At 53.2% G+C, this 4,983-nt stretch overlaps 1 protein-coding gene across 1 annotated transcript in view; it reads right to left on the bottom strand.

Moving 5' to 3' along the window:
• LOC122255586 (uncharacterized) overlaps positions 1-4,141 on the bottom strand; it is a 9,483-nt gene extending 5,342 nt beyond the window's left edge. The window contains exon 1 of the mRNA XM_043019763.2: positions 4,090-4,141. The gene's annotated coding sequence lies outside the window, so the exon portion shown is untranslated. The remainder of the gene's footprint in view (positions 1-4,089) is intronic.
• Positions 4,142-4,983: the final 842 nt, after the last annotated feature.

The following is a 4,983-nucleotide window of genomic DNA, read 5'->3' as shown; positions in this document are numbered from 1 at the left end:
TCGCGGGGTTTAATATCTGCGGTGGGACAGGAAGGGGAGAAGGGAGAAGGGAGAGGGGGAGAAGGGAGAGAGGAGAGGGGGGAGGGGGAGAGGGAGAGAAGAGAGGGAGAGTTGGAAGTAGGGAATGAGACAGAGAAGGGAAAAGAGGAGAGGGGGAGAAGACAGAGGGGATAGGAGAGGGGTAAGAAGAGAGAGGGGGAAGAGAGAGAGAGGGAGAGGGAGGGGAGAGGGGAGAGAAAGAAAGAGAAGTAAGACGAGGAGGGGAGAGAAGAGAGGGGGAGAAGGGAGAAGGGAGAGGGGGAAGAGGGAGCAAGAGACAATAAGAGAAAAGGGCGGGGAAAGAGGAAGGGGGAAAATATGAAATAAATATATATAGGAAGGGGAAATATATATGGGGGGAGAGAAGGAAGAGGATAACTTGTGAATGAGCGGGAAGGGAGAGCGAAATAAAGGGGAAATGAATGGATAGCGAAACAAGAAGCGGGGAAATGAATGATTAAAGAAAGAAGGGGGGGTGGTGAGAAAGAGGAGGAAAGGAATGAAGAAAGAAGACGACTGGCAAAATAAGAAGGAGCATGTTAGGAGAATAAACAGGAAGGGCGAAGAGAAACACGCATAATAACCTAACTAAAATATGTTAAAATAGAAATATTGATTGGGAGACAGATAGAATTGATAGAGCATATGATAATGAATGACCGAATTAGATTCCGATGTTACTCATGACCATAAAGTTGTCTTCATGACCTCAAAGTTACCCTCATGACCGAAAAGTTGCCTTCATGACTCCAAAGTTGCATGACTCCAGTGTTGTCCTCATGAACTCAGTTTCCTACACATGACGCCAGTTGCATTCTCATGTCACACATATTGTCCTCATGATCTCATTGTTGCTCCTATGAAAAGGAGACTTCCCCGATCTCTATACCTCACGACCCCATTAATGTCCTCATGACCCCAGCGCTACCTTCATGACCCCAGCGCTGCCTTCATGACCCCAACGCTGCCTTCATGACCCCAGCGCTGCCTTCATGACCCCAGCGCTGCCTTCATGACCCCAACGCTGCCTTCATGACCCCAGCCCTGCCTTCATCGACCCCAGCGCTGTTTCTTCACATGACCCCAACGCTGCCTTCACGACCCCAACGCTGCCTTCATGACCCCAACGCTGCCTTCATGACCCCAGCGCTGCCTTCATGACCCCAGCGCTACCTTCATGACCCCAGCGCTGCCTTCATGACCCCAGCGCTACCTTCATGACCCCAGCGCTGCCTTCATGACCCCAACGCTGCCTTCATGACCCCAGCGCTGCCTTCATGACCCCAGCGCTGCCTTCATGACCCCAACGCTGCCTTCATGACCCCAGCCCTGCCTTCATGACCCCAACGCTGCCTTCATGACCCCAACGCTGCCTTCATGACCCCAGCCCTGCCTTCATGACCCCAGCGCTACCTTCATGACCCCAGCGCTGCCTTCATGACCCCAGCGCTGCCTTCATGACCCCAGCGCTGCCTTCATGACCCCAGCGCTGCCTTCATGACCCCAGCGCTACCTTCATGACCCCAGCGCTGCCTTCATGACCCCAACGCTGCCTTCATGACCCCAGCGCTGCCTTCATGACCCCAGCGCTGCCTTCATGACCCCAGCGCTACCTTCATGACCCCAGCGCTGCCTTCATGACCCCAAAGCTGCCTTCATGACCCCAGCGCTGCCTTCATGACCCCAGCGCTGCCTTCATGACCCCAACGCTGCCTTCATGACCCCAGCCCTGCCTTCATGACCCCAACGCTGCCTTCATGACCCCAACGCTGCCTTCATGACCCCAACGCTGCCTTCATGACCCCAACGCTGCCTTCATGACCCCAGCGCTGCCTTCATGACCCCAACGCTGCCTTCATGACCCCAACGCTGCCTTCATGACCCCAGCCCTGCCTTCATGACCCCAACGCTGCCTTCATGACCCCAACGCTGCCTTCATGACCCCAGCGCTACCTTCATGACCCCAGCGCTGCCTTCATGACCCCAACGCTGCCTTCATGACCCCAGCGCTGCCTTCATGACCCCAGCGCTGCCTTCATGACCCCAACGCTGCCTTCATGACCCCAGCCCTGCCTTCATGACCCCAGCGCTGCCTTCATGACCCCAGCGCTGCCTTCATGACCCCAGCGCTGCCTTCATGACCCCAGCGCTACCTTCATGACCCCAGCGCTGCCTTCATGACCCCAGCGCTACCTTCATGACCCCAGCGCTACCTTCATGACCCCAGCGCTGCCTTCATGACCCCAACGCTGCCTTCATGACCCCAACGCTGCCTTCATGACCCCAACGCTGCCTTCATGACCCCAACGCTGCCTTCATGACCCCAGCCCTGCCTTCATGACCCCAACGCTGCCTTCATGACCCCAACGCTGCCTTCATGACCCCAGCGCTGCCTACATGACCCCAACGCTGCCTTCATGACCCCAACGCTGCCTTCATGACCCCAGCGCTGCCTTCATGACCCCAACGCTGCCTTCATGACCCCAACGCTGCCTTCATGACCCCAACGCTGCCTTCATGACCCCAACGCTGCCTTCATGACCCCAACGCTGCCTTCATGACCCCAGCGCTACCTTCATGACCCCAGCGCTGCCTTCATGACCCCAAAGCTGCCTTCATGACCCCAGCGCTGCCTTCATGACCCCAGCGCTGCCTTCATGACCCCAGCGCTGCCTTCATGACCCCAAAGCTGCCTTCATGACCCCAACGCTGCCTTCATGACCCCAGCGCTGCCTTCATGACCCCAACGCTGCCTTCATGACCCCAGCCCTGCCTTCATGACCCCAACGCTGCCTTCATGACCCCAGCGCTGCCTTCATGACCCCAACGCTGCCTTCATGACCCCAACGCTGCCTTCATGACCCCAACGCTACCTTCATGACCCCAGCGCTGCCTTCATGACCCCAAAGCTGCCTTCATGACCCCAGCGCTGCCTTCATGACCCCAGCGCTGCCTTCATGACCCCAACGCTGCCTTCATGACCCCAGCCCTGCCTTCATGACCCCAACGCTGCCTTCATGACCCCAACGCTGCCTTCATGACCCCAGCGCTGCCTTCATGACCCCAACGCTGCCTTCATGACCCCAACGCTGCCTTCATGACCCCAACGCTGCCTTCATGACCCCAACGCTGCCTTCATGACCCCAACGCTGCCTTCATGACCCCAACGCTGCCTTCATGACCCCAACGCTGCCTTCATGACCCCAACGCTGCCTTCATGACCCCAACGCTGCCTTCATGACCCCAACGCTGCCTTCATGACCCCAACGCTGCCTTCATGACCCCAACGCTGCCTTCATGACCCCAGCGCTGCCTTCATGACCCCAACGCTGCCTTCATGACAGAGGGGGTGGGGGTGAGGGGGGGCGCCATGTCACTGGCCCGCCGGAGCGAGCGTCAGAACGTGACTCGCGTGAGGGGCGGCGGCGGGGAGGGGGAGGCGAGGCGGCCGAGGGGAAAGGCGTGAGGGGCGAGCGAGCGAGGGGACAGAGCGTGAGGGGGGGGGGTAGGGCAGGGGGGAGGGAAGGCAGAGGGGACGTGGAGGTAGGTGTAAGGTGAGGGGAGGAGGAGGAGGGACAGTACGAGGCCAAGGTGAAGAGAGGCACAGGGGGTCGTGCAGGGTGAGGGGAAGTGAGGGGGGAGTGAGGGGGAGGGTCAGTCTGAGGCGAAGGGAGGGGGTGGTGGGGGGAGAGGAGAAAGAGGGGATGGGGTGAGGAGGTACAATCTCTGCCTCAAATTCGACGGCGAAACACATTCGGTGGCGATGCACCTGGAGAACACTTTCGTTTTCTGTCTCTTTTTTGTCAGGTTGATGACGTCACAAAAGTCCTTCCAACTAATCAAAGGTTTTAAATGAACCAGCATAGGCCTACAGACAAACACCATTACTAACAAGCAGGACATAAACATTCCAGGTGTGGAAGGGATGAAAAAAAGGTCGGGACTCACACCTAAGGACACACACAATAATAACCACGGTGGAAAAAGGTCCGAGAACACTGTGAGAAAGAATGAGAACCAACGACAACACACGTAGAAAAGGTCACACACACAAGACACAGAGCGGCTCAGCAACTCTCCATATCAGGTCACACACCACACTGAAGCAGGGGTCACAGAGCGAAGCGGGTCAGACAGAAGGAGAGAGACAAGTTGCCGCACACTTTCGCCTTCCCCCTCCCCTCTCTCCCCTCCCTCCCCTCCTTCCTCTTATTCTCCTCCCTCCTTTCCCTCCTCTCCCCCTACCCTCGCTCCCCTCCCTCGCCTCTCCCTACTCCCTCACCCCTCCTGCCCCTCTCAGCTCTTCTCTCCCTCCTCCCCCTTCCCCTTCTCTTCTTCCTCTCCCCTCAGTCTTGTCCTTCCCGACTCCCCACTTAAGTCTCTTCCCCAATTTCAATCCCCCTTTTCATCCCCACTTCGCCCCCCCCCCTTGGGCTCTCACGCAACTTCACCCATTTGCGCGTTATTTTATATATTTCATGCCGCGTGTGAAGATGAATATAATATATGTATATAATTATATATATATAGTATATATATATATATATGATTATATATAATATATATATATGTATGATAATACATACTGTATATATGTATATATATATATATATATAATATTTATATATATATATTTTATATATATATAATTATATATATATATGTATATGTATATACAGTATAGTATATATATATATATATATAATATATATATATATATATATAGATATGTATATATATATGTATATATATAGTATATTACATACATATATAATGTATATAGAATATATATAGTTATATATATAGTTTATACGATTATATATATATATATATATAATTAAAGAGTTGATATTTATTTGATATATATATGTATTTAGATATATATGATATTATAGTATATAGTGATATATTATATATAATATATTGTTTGAGGATATATATATA

This window comes from Penaeus japonicus, unplaced genomic scaffold (assembly GCF_977035675.1).
Source record: "Penaeus japonicus unplaced genomic scaffold, GWHDUDI00000001_assembly GWHDUDI00000039, whole genome shotgun sequence".
Taxonomy (NCBI): domain Eukaryota; kingdom Metazoa; phylum Arthropoda; class Malacostraca; order Decapoda; family Penaeidae; genus Penaeus; species Penaeus japonicus.
Note: the sequence above shows the minus strand (reverse complement) of the source record. Positions and strands in the feature narration are given on the sequence as shown.